Below are 12,625 nucleotides of genomic sequence, written 5' to 3' on the forward strand. Positions count from 1 at the left end.
GTTACACTGGAAATTGATTTAAGTTGAATGCAGTGTCTGATTTCAAACAGGATTTCAACTGACACAAATTGCTGGATAGGTGGCACCTCCGGAGAACAGAGATAGGCGACGTTTCGGGTCTGGACCCTTCTTCACAGTCTTTGTATTGTCCACTTTGTGGCCTTTTGTGTAAACAAGGACCTGCAGTTCATTGTTTCTCCAGGATTTTAAACCCAGCATGCAACAAACATACATTTCCTCCATAGGCCCACGTGAAATGCGATTTAATGTTCTGGAGTTTATTTTAGTTAGGATGGCTCGACAGATCACCAAGCTCGTTGACAGAAAAATGACGACTGATAACATAATCAGGAGAGGAATCCTCCCTTTTACCACATCATACCACCGAGATTCCCTATAAAAATGGCAGACTGAGGAATACAATTCAATGTATCATTTCTCCTTCGCACAGTGCCCGCTTTCACTGGTGGAATTCATACTGTCCAGGTGGTCGATGAATGGAAAATCACCGTAAAAAATCTCAGTATATTGTTTTTTTAATCACATGAACCTCATAACAACAGGACAATTTCACGAACGTACGAACAAGTGGCTGATGACTAAACCGAGGCAGAGTGTAATTGACTACCTGCATTGAAGGAACAGTCAAATGCTGCTGAATGCCTTCAATTTAAAACAGAACTTACCGGGTACACCTAAGACCGCAATAACTGGATAGTAAATGCGTTCGATCCGAAATATCACAGAATATTCCATTTCACGTCAGAAACTCTGTTGTCGGAGATGCTTGGAAGACGACGTTGCGCGGCCAAATGTACTGATTAATTCGAAACAACTCCCGAGTTATATTGGAGCAATTGCTCTGGGAAATAATTACGGTGCCCTCATTATGCGGAATGGTGTTTCCAGTCAAGGTTATATTAAGATGTAATAAGGTATATTTAAAAATGGAAACGCTGCTAGTTGTACCATTAATTATTCGGTGATACAAAAGTTGTGACGTGTACTTCCACGATTCTAAAATAGAATGGGTACATTTATGGACTCTAATGGCAAAATAAATGATTTAGGCTACAATTCGGGCTGCAAGAATTACAACCGAATTGTAGCATAGGGAAAGTCAATCAAAATCATCTGTACAAAATCACGGGTAGATACACATAGTCTCTTGTCCACAGGAGGACAATCGAGAACCAGAGGACAGGTTCAAGATGAACCATAACCATATAACCGTATAACAACTACAGCACGGAAACAGGCCCGTTCGGCCCTACCAGTCCACGCCGACCACTCTCTCTGACCTAGTCTCATCTACCTGCTCTCAGACCATAACCCTCCAATCCCCTCTCATCCATATACCTATCCAATTTACTCTTAAATAATAAAATCGAGCCTGCCTCCACCACTTCCACCGGAAGCCCATTCCATACAGCCACCACCCTCTGAGTAAAGAAATTACCCCTCATGTTACCCCTAAACTTTTGTCCCTCAATTCTAAAGTTATGTCCCCTTGTTGGAATCTTCCCCACTCTCAAGGGGAAAAGCCTACCCACGTCAACTCTGTCCGTCCCTCTTAAAATTTTAAAAACCTCTATCAAGTCCCCCCTCAACCTTCTACGCTCCAAAGAATAAAGACCCAACCTGTTCAACCTCTCTCTGTAGCTTAAGTGCTGAAACCCAGGGGAAATATTTAATAGGAATCGGAGGGTAACTTTTTCACACAAAGGGTGAAGGGTGTATGGAACAACCTGCTTGAGGAGATAGTTGGGACTGGGATTATCCCATCGTTTAAGAAACAGTTAGGCAGGTACGTGGATAGGACAGGTTTGAAGGGATATGGACCAAGTGTAGGCAAATGTGACTAGGGTAGCTGGGGCATTGTTGGCCGGTGTAGGCAAGTTGGGCCGAAGGGCTGTTTCCACACTGTATCACTCTATGACTCCAAATGAAGCAACATGTCCCCAGGCACAAGGAACTAGAATTTTGAGTGAAACAAAGTGGTGTCATAACACACCGGGTCGTGCTGGAAATGGGTAGGCGATGTTTCGATTCGGGCTCTTCATATTGATTTCAGTACCGGACAGTAAATTGGAAAAGTGTGAGAAGGATGGAAATGATTTGTGGATATATAGATATGGGATTGACCGTTAGGATGAAAAATGCGAGAGATGAAAATGAGACAAAAGGGTGCCAGCTAAGGAGAATAGAGAAATGAAATGTAAAGTCAGGAGAAGGAAAATTGGTAGAAAATTGGTCGGTGATGAGCGGGGGGAAAGAGGGGTGTGATAGTGAAATAAATGTGCGTAACGCGGTGGGGGGGGCGCATAGTCGGGGGGGGGCAGTGTTACTTACATTTGCAGATTGCAATGCTCATGCTGTTGGATTTTAAACTACCCACGCAGAATATGACGTGTTGTTTCTCCAATTTCCATTTGACCTCAATCTAACAAAAGCCCCCCCCCCCCCCCCCCCAGAACAGAACTGTCATTATGAGAATGCGAAGAGAGGTAAAGTGGTTAACAACCCGGACATTCATTGGGCCTTCAGTGAGCCTTGCTCATCCAAGACCAAACGGTGTATAGTCTTTGCTTGCTTTCGCCGATGTAAAGGAGATCACATGGGGAGCAACGAATTTGATTAAGAGCAAATGTTTATAAATGTATATCTATCTTACCTGGAACGATACCTTGACAGGGATTACGGAGGAGGTGTTGGGAAAGGTTGGACATCCCCTACGATTTCAGGGGAATATGAGAGAAGGAAAGAAGGAAATTAATAAATAAATGTGCAAATAAGCGAATAATCGTAATGATAATCATAGTCGTACTTTATTAGCCAAGTATGTTTTGCAACATACGAGGAATTTCGTTTGCCATGCAGTTATACAAATAAAAAGCAACAAAACACACAAAGTACATTTTACCATAAACATCCACCACAGTGGTTCCTCCGCATTCCTCACTGTGATGGAAGGCGAAAAAAAGCTCAATCTCTTCCCTTCTTTGTTCTCCCGCGGTCGGGGGCTTCGAGCCTTCCGTTGACCGGACCATCTTGACTCCCGTAGCCGGCGGTCAGACCCTCCGTATCGGGGCGATCAAGCTCCTGCATCGGGGGGGGAATCTCAGCTCCCCGCGCCGAGCGATCTACCCCGGGTCGGGGTTGGTCCAAAACTGTCTGTGTTCTTTGGAGCTTCCCGACATCGGTCTCTACCCGAGACTGCGAGTTCCTCGATGTTAAACTGTCCGCAGGCGGCGGTTGGAGCGTCGACCCCAGGCAAGGGATCGGCTCCGACGGTAAGTCCAAGCCCCGCGGTGGGGCTCAGTCAGTCCTGAGCAAGGCCTGCAGCTCCACGATGTTAGGGCGCAGAACGACCGGACATACAATCCGGAAAACAATCGCAACTCCGGCAAGGTAAGAGATTGAAAAAAAAGTTTCCCCCGAACCCTCCCCCCCCCCCTCGCCCCCCCCCCCCCCCCCCCCCCCCCCCCCGCCACATAAAACAAACCTGAGAACATTAACACATACTTTTCAAACACAATAAAATTACAAAAGAAAAAGACAGACAGACTGGAGGCGAGGCTGCCATCGCGGCGCCACCCGGTGGAATAATAAATGAATAAATAAATAAATAAATAAACAAACAAACAAACAAATAAATATATAAATAAATAAATAAATAAATAGATGAATAAATAAATAAATAAATAAATAGATAAATAGATAAATAGATAAATAGATAAATAGATAAATAGATAAATAGATAAATAGATAAATAAATAAATGAATACATAAATACATCAATAAATAAATAGATAGATAGATAAATAAATAAATAAATCGATAAATAAATAGATAAATAAATAAATAAATGAATAAATAAATAGATAGATAGATAGATAGATAAATAAATAAATAAATAAATAAATAAATAAATAGATAAATAAATAGAGAAATAAATAGATAGATAGATAAATAGATACATAAATAGATACATAAATACATAAATAGATAAAAATAGACAAATAAATCAATAAATAATTAAATATATAAATAAATGCGCCAATAACCCAATAAATAATTACTTTCAGAGCGTCAGCTATCGCTCCAAGATGAAATCGACAAATATATGAGAATGCAGGGGGTCTGGATGCATTTTTGGAAGCCGTGGAACAATATGAGCATAATAAGAGTTAATGAGGTTAGTGTCGTGGGAAAAAATAACGCTTTTCACTCGGTTGTCCGAAAACCATCTTTGTGTGCTGTACTACACTGCATATCTTTATATCTGCGTTTTGTGAGAGAATTTGAAGCGGGTTAGTAATACACTTTCTCTAGCCTATTTCTTTCACAAATTTGGCGTTAACACACACACAAGCACACATTTAGAAACACACACACACGCACGCACAGAACACGTTCTCACATGCAGACACACATAAACATAAGCACGCACTCTCACAAAAACGCACACGTATACGTAGATATACGCACAAATACACACAAGCAACTCCACACCAACATATACAGGCACACTCGAACGCAGGCACAGAAACACACACACTATGCGAGCAGCAAGCAGAAGTTTCAAGCACGGACAAGATGGGAGATGATAGTTGAAGCGAAGACAGCTTGTGACTAGAATAGGGAGAGATGGTGGATCTTCCATTCAGAGAAAATGAATAGCGCAGAAGGAGGCTATTGGATCACTGGTCTCCTAGACGACGGGAAAAAATTCTTCCCACCTTGCAGTGGGGTGTCTGTGGCCATGCATGTTACGGCTCCTCAGAGGTAAATTCAAGTGCCATTTCACTGTCACGGTATTTCTTCCTCTCCGACTCCTACAGATCACGAGTTCAAATCTGATAGAACCTACAGCATTAAAAAATATCCATCACCTTTACATTACAGCTAGCCGTCAATTAATTCGACACCTACTGTTGATGGATTTTCTTTTTAATCTACTTATTCCTCAAACAAATGTATCTGCAACCACAACAACCTGACTGCGGGCGAGGACAGCAGGAGAAGGGAAAGACATTGTGGCCTTCCATCACAGTGAGGAGAGAGAGGACTGGAGGAGACTCACTGTGATGGATGTTTCTTTGATGGATGTTTCTTTTTTTGTGTGTTTTTGGGGTTGGGTAATTTGAATGCCTATTTAATGCTTTTATTGTTGGACTGTGTTTTTGGGGGTTTTGGGGTTGTGTAATTTGAATGCATATTTAATGCTTTTATTGTTGGGCTGTGTTTTGGGGGTTTTTGGGGTTGTGTAATTTGAATGCCTATTTAATGCTTTTATTGTTGGACTGTGTTTTGGTTTTTTTTTTTGGGGTTGTGTAATTTTAATGCTTATTTAATGCTTTTATTGTTGGACTGTGGGTGACTGAATTTCGTCCAATATTGGATGACAAATAAAGCTATCTTGAATCTTGAATCTTGAATCTTGAATCTTGATTGAAAATTCCTACAATAATTCAATCAATCCATGCGCAGCAATCGGCATCAGTTGTGGTATCCTGACATTTAAAGTCCCTGAACACTTGGAGTAAGTATAACCTTTTAGCAACGGATCTGTCTTGATTTATGACCGAGTACAGTAAGAAGATATGTTGTTCATGTCGAAACGGGCAAGGGTTCAAAGACATAGAATGAATGTTATTGGCGGAAGCGCCACAAATTCCTGGAATTTGTTTCATAACTTATGCTTGACAGATTCGATAATGATAGAACCTCGATGACTATATGCAACAAACACTTTTCAAGCATAGTCTCGGCAGCTGACTTGACTGATTTTGGACTGACTGGATTTGTTGGGCCGAATAGACCTTTTCCTGTGGTGCAGCCAACGGACAACACTCGTTTCTTGGACACCGATGTGAAACCTGCTCTAAGATGTCATTATTTCACAAGGGATTTATGGCGGGATATCACCGCGATTTTTAACTCATCTTTCGATTTCTTCAGGGTCATGTCATGGATAAATGTGTTGGTGCAGATGGTCAGAACCGGTTGTTTTTGTGCTCCACCGGGGAAGTTCCGACGAAGTGCTAAGCGCCTAATATACGATCTGACACAATATTTACCACTACAATGTTCCACAACAGTAAAAATCTCCCGGATATGCTGGAGAGGGAAGCAGTAGATTTCCATCGGATCACCCTTGCTTCTTGCTATTCTTCCAATCGTTGCCGAATCTGCCTGGCAGGAAAATAGATCATGCTTTCGGTAAGTTGAGCAATAGCAACAAAGAGAACGGGCGGGCATGGAGTTAAAGTAAATGTTAACAAATCGTAGGAAACCCATGCGGATTAATTAAAAAATTCGAGCGTGAGGATATATCCCCAGGGTACATTACTTATTGAATATTTTGAATCCCTTTGAAAAGTATCAGGGTACGCATCTTAAACAGCTCATCAGGGTGACTGTCCCGAAGACGATAGTCGCAATTCTCTCGATACAATATTTTGTCGTCAGTTTCAAACAGCAATAGTCGACAAATCGACAAAGGTGAAAGAGATCATTAACCAAACAGAGGCCCCTGAAGAAGCATAGGCCACGATAACCACCACGGGAGCTCATCGAGCGATGCACGCGAAAGATCGTGGGAAATACAGTTAAACAAGAGTCAGTGTGAACAATCTGGAAATCTGCCGCTGCTATTCCCACCAGATACCAAATCAAAGTCAAAGTCAAAGTCAAAGTCAATTTTATTGTCAATCCTCAGAAAATCGAAATACCGTTTCCCACAATCCCGAGGAACAAAGTGCATAAAACTAAGTTAAAATTAAAAAGGCACAGCAAACAACAATCAACATAAAATATAAAATATAGTCACTTCAAATGCGTTAAAAAAAAGTGTCTGGTGCTGGATGTGCGTGTGTGTGGGGTGTTAAAGTCCAGGTCCAATGGGGGCAGGGAAGAGAGGAGGAAGGGAGGGGAGAGAGTTCAGCATCCTGACAGCCTGGTGGAAAAAACTGTTCTTTAGTCGGGTGGTGCTCGACCTCAGGCTGCGAAACCTTCTCCCTGAAGGCAGGAGGGTCAAGAGGCTGTTGGAGGGGTGGGAGGGGTCACCCACAATGCTCAATGCTTTGCGGGTGAGGCGGGTGGTGTAAAGGACCAGGAGTGTTGGGAGTGAGGCGCCAGTGATCCTCTCAGCAGTGTTCACTATGCGCTGCAGGGTCTTGCGGCTGGAGGCTGTGCAGCTGCCGAACCACACAGTGATGCAGCTGCTGAGGATGCTCTCGATGGCGCCTCGGTAAAAAGTGTACATGATGGGTGTGGGCGCTCCCGCTCTCTTCAGTTTGCGGAGGAAGTAGAGGCGCTGCTGGGCTTTCTTGGCGATGGACGTGATGTTGTTGCTCCAGGACAGATCCTCGGTGATGTTCACCCCCAGGAATTTGGTGCTGCTCACCTGCTCCACAGCAGCACCATTGATGGTCAGTGGGTGGGGGTGTTGGGTGTGCGTTCTCCTGAAGTCGACAACAATCTCCTTTGTTTTCTCCACATTCAGGAAGAGATTGTTGTCTGTGCACCACGCGGCCAGCTGGTCCACCTCCTTCCTGTAGTGGGTCTCGTCGTTGTTGCTGATGAGACCCACCACTGTTGTGTCATCCGCAAACTTGACGAAGTGGTTGGAGCTGTAGGTGGGTGTGCAGTCGTGGGTCAGCAAGGTGAAGAGCAGGGGGCTTAGCACACATCCTTGTGGGGCACCCGTACTCAGCGTGATGGTGTCTGATGTGTTGCTGCCGACCCGTACAGACTGGGGTCTGACAGTGAGGAAGTCCAGCAGCCAGTTGCAGAGAAGGGGGCTGAGGCCCAGATTTGTTAGTTTACAAACCAGCTGCTGGGGGATGATGGTGTTGAATGCTGAGCTAAAGTCTATGACTGGTACATTGGGAAATAATGCTCTTTGCCCGGGGCCACAATCACAATCTCCACCCAGTTAAATGCGAGCGAAAATGATGAGATTTAAAAAATAACACCCGGTCCCGCACAAATCGCTTAAATATCAATAACATGATGTTATTTACAAATAAGGACACTGTTAAGGAATTAAATGTTCCTCACAATTCCACGGACCTCGGTGCTAATCCAGCTTTTGACGCTGTCCAAATGGAGTGAGCACGTTGAACACGCGACCGCGTGGGTTTCCATTGGGTCCACTGATTTGGCCCCACGTCCCGCAGATACGTTAAGTTAGATGGCTACTCTAATTCACCGTGTCGTGCGATGCCAAACTGACAGAGTAATAGGAACAACGGGCATGTGACCGCGAAGTCGTCCCACGTTCACATTTCTGTAAAGAGATGAGCGCCATATGGTCGTTTGGTTACTACCTATGCAACTGCAGCTATTCATAAAGCTATTAAGCTGCTGGTTGTTTTGATATAATCCCACCACCAGTCACATCTTCCTATTTCCACCCTTTCTGATTTCCACAGAGACCCTTCCCTCTATAACAGCTTGGATCACATCCCATCCAACACAAACCAACCCTTCACCAGGTACATATGTGCAGGTGATGTAACACCTGTCCCCATACATCTTCTCTGAGCTCCTTCCAGGAACCCCATCCGTCCAGGTTTTCTCATATCTTCGTGCCTTCCACAGATTCACATACGCCTCCTCCAACGTCATCTACTGCATTCGGTATACCAGATGTCGGCTCCTTTACAGCGGCATGAACAAGGCTTGCGCTCGGTTCGCCTAAGCTTGCAGGGTCCCCGGTTGATAACTATTATAATTCACTTTCACAGTCCCACACTGACATTTCTGTCCTGATCTTTCTCCAATTCTAGGGCGAGGCTACACGCACGCCGAAAGAATAGAGACTCAGTGTCCGTTTGGGTAGCCCACAGCCCATTGAGTTAGCAAATACAAATAAACAAAATCCCTTCCCTCTTTTTTCCTCCTCTTATCCCAGTGCCTCGGTTGGATGCGCACCCAGTACGCCCATTCCCCTTCCAGTCGTCATATTTTCCTCTGGCTTCACAGTTCATGCATCTACTATCCTTATCTCCTGATCTGACATGTCTTTGCCATTTCATCTCTGGCGTTTGTCCAATTATCTGCAAACCAAATAAAAACTTCAACTGCATCTACCTTTCACCTCAATCTTTACCCTGCCCTACTCCTGCGCCAGTTATGTCTCCGTCCTAATACAATCAACATGAAGAAGTGTCCCGACACAAAATTTTGCTATCCATGTTCACCAGAGAAGCTGTCTGACTCGCAAGGTTGCTCCATAATTTGTTTATCTTTTGTTGAAATTTGACAGGAGCTCCTGAACTGAGATTAGCTCGAAGCCATTATCGGGACGGACACAAAAGTCAACATCGATTCTGAGTGATAAAATAACCAATTAAACCTCATAACAATGCCGGATGTGATGGACAATCTGCACTTCACCAACCTACTAAACAGACATTTTTCCTGTCCTCCGCCGTCAGAATTTAGCCTTGCACAATAACTTCTCTTACGACTCCTCAAGCTTTCAAGTTAAAGGTGTAGCAATGGGCACTCGCATGGGTTCTAGCTATGCCTGCCGTTTTGCCGATTACGTCGAACAGTCCTTGTCCCAGACGTACGCTGGCACCGTGCTCCATTTCTTTCTGCGTCACGTCTTCGACTGCATTGTGGTTATCTTCTGCTCCCGTGCAAAACACATTGATTTAATTTGTTTCACCGCCAACATCCACCCTGATTTTAAGTTCACCTCGACTATATTGGACACCTCTCTCCCCTTTCTTGATCTCTCTGTGTCCATCACAGGCGACAGACTGATGACTTTTAAAAACCTACTCTTCTCCACAGATATCTGGTAGACATTTGTTCCCACCCGGCCGCTTGCAAAGATGCTATCGTCGATTCCCAATTCATAGAAACATAGCAACACAGAAACATAGAAAATACGTGTAGAAGGAGGCCACTTGGCCTTTCGAGCCATCACCACCATTTATTGTGATCATGGCTGATCATCCACAATCAGTAACATGTGCCTGCCTTCTCCCCATATCCCTTGATTCCACTAGCCCCAAGAGCTCACTCTAACTCTCTTTTAAATTCATCCAGAGAATTGACCTCCACTGCCTTCTGTGGCAGAGAATTCCACAAATTCACAACTCTCTGGGTGAAAAAGTTTCTTCACGCCTCAGTTTTAAATGGCTTCCCCTTTATTCTTAGACTGCGGCCCCTGGTTCTAGACTCTCCGATCTTGGGATCATTTTTCCTGCATCTGGCTTGTCCAATCCTTTTATAATTTTATACGTCTCTATAAGATCCCCTCTCATCCTTCTAAACTCCAGTGAATACAAGGCGAATCTTTCCAATCTTTCCTCATAGGACTGTTCCGCCATCCCGGGGATTAACCTGCAATGCACGTGATTATAGACGTCGGGGCCGTCAAATAAAGTGAAAGGGAGGGGGGGCAATAATTCCACCCGCTCTTCCCGTGGAAAGCTTTACACCGATAAAAAAAAAACGCGTTTGATCAATTGGAGCAACTCAACCACCCGATAAACTAAGGTTAGTGCTGTGACTCCAGAGATCACGTCCGAAAACCCTTACCCTAAAGAATCACCTGGCGACCCCGTGTTTAGGTAACGTCATGCTTTAAGAAGGCAATGTACAGATTGATATTGATAGCTATCGGTGCAGATGCTACTCTGTGTGTACACGTCGGTTCAATGATAGCGTTCTGTTCCGCTATATGGACTTTTATTAGATTAGCAATCGCCAATTACGCACTACAGACTGTTATGTAACTCTCAAATTATTCAGCAAAAGTAACAGGTAAACGACATTGGGGCGTTGATTTGTTAAAGGGAACCACTAAACAGAGCTCTTTGTGATATAGATCTGTTTCGGGATACGGAGAATGGCGATGGTGGTGGGCAATGCGACCCTGTCCCGATTGTGAGAACCACGTATATCATGTGGGAAAGCAATGCTTAATGCTTTCACAAGAGTTTAATGATGACTCGCAAATCTTAGCCAGTTTACGTGCAATTTCCTCCCAGTTTCGCACAGTTTCTTTCGCCTCCTATTTCATATTTTATTTTCATATTTCAGATACTGCGCGGAAACAGGCCTTTTCGGCCCACCAAGTCCGCACCGCCCAGCGATCCCCGCACATTAACACTATCCTACACACACTAGGGACATTTTTTTTACATTTACCCAGTCAATTAACCTACATACCTGTACGTCCTCGATCGTAATTCTGACACCCCGCAAGCCACTTCAATTGACTGCCTCAGGTTCTTCAGTCCTCGTGTCTTTCCCCACGGTAAAAACAGGGGAGAAATATTATTTCAATCTTCAATCAATATTGCGATCTGTTGTTCCCTTTAAGCATGCTGCTCAGTTCCCGAAACTCCTCCAGGGATACCCCCTCCAGGGGTACACTGCCTATACATGCCCCATGCCTCCTTCGTTTTCTTGAACAGAGTCTCAACTTCGCTCGTCATCCAAGCTTCCTCAAGCCCATGGCTTGCCCTTCACTCCAACAGGAACATGCGTGTCCTAATAGGGTTGTAACACACTTCTTCTTCCGGCTTCCGACATAAAATTTAAGGTGAGAGAGCGGAGAATGAATCTATTTTGAGCAGATTATTTATTCAGAACATCGTGCGTATACGGAATGTGCTGCCACAGAAGTTGTAAAAGTGGTTGCGATTGCAGCATTTTAAATATATTTCGGCAGTTAAACGGCTTTTAAACTTTCCGAGAGAAGCAGGCTAAAAGGAGGCAAACGCAATAAGCGTAGATGGGCGAATGTTTGAAACAAGGAACAGCAGATGCTGGTTTACACCAAAGTAAAACGAGTGCCACAGTAACTCAGCGGGTAGTGGTGATGTTTCAGGTCGGGACCATTCTTCAAACTGATTATGTGTTCTTGGGCTTGTGGGACGGAGAGGAGAAACCGGCAAGAGAGGACAACGAGCGGATAGAGTAGACGAGGTTCAAGGAGTTGCAAGTGAACCTCTGCCCCACCTGAAAAGACTGTCGGGGTCCTTGGTAGGAGTCGAGGGGGGAGATAAATGGTCAGGTGTTGCATCTCCTGCGTTTGCAGGGGAAAGTACCTGGGGAGGGGTGGTTTGGAAGTGAAGGGACGAGTTGATCAGGGCGTTGAGGAGGGAACGGTCACTGCAGAAAGGTGGAGATGGGAAGATGTGGCCAGTAGCGCGATCCCGTTAGAGATGGCGAAAGTGTTAGAGGGTTATTTGCTATATGCGACGGCTGATGGGCTGAAAGGTGCGGACAAAGGGGACTCTGTCCTTGTTGCGGATGAGGGGAGGGGAAGCAAGTGCGGAACTGCGGGATATCGAGGAGATCCTGGTAAAAGCCTCATCTATAACGGAACAGGGCAACCCCCGTTTCCCTAATAATGAGAACATCTCCGATGATCTTGTGTGGAAAACTTCATCCTGGGCGCAGATGCGGCTTAGACGGATGAATTGGGAGTAGGGGATAGAGTCTTTATAAGAAACGGGGTGGGAAGAAGTATAGTCTGAATAGCTATGGGAGTCAGTATGTCTCTATATATTTATATCACGTAGACATGATCACTGACCTGTCCTCACCTGTCAACTTTGTCAATTGATTGTTAGAGTCATAGAATCAT

The sequence above is a fragment of the Rhinoraja longicauda genome, chromosome 41, assembly GCF_053455715.1.
Source record: "Rhinoraja longicauda isolate Sanriku21f chromosome 41, sRhiLon1.1, whole genome shotgun sequence".
NCBI lineage: Eukaryota > Metazoa > Chordata > Chondrichthyes > Rajiformes > Arhynchobatidae > Rhinoraja > Rhinoraja longicauda.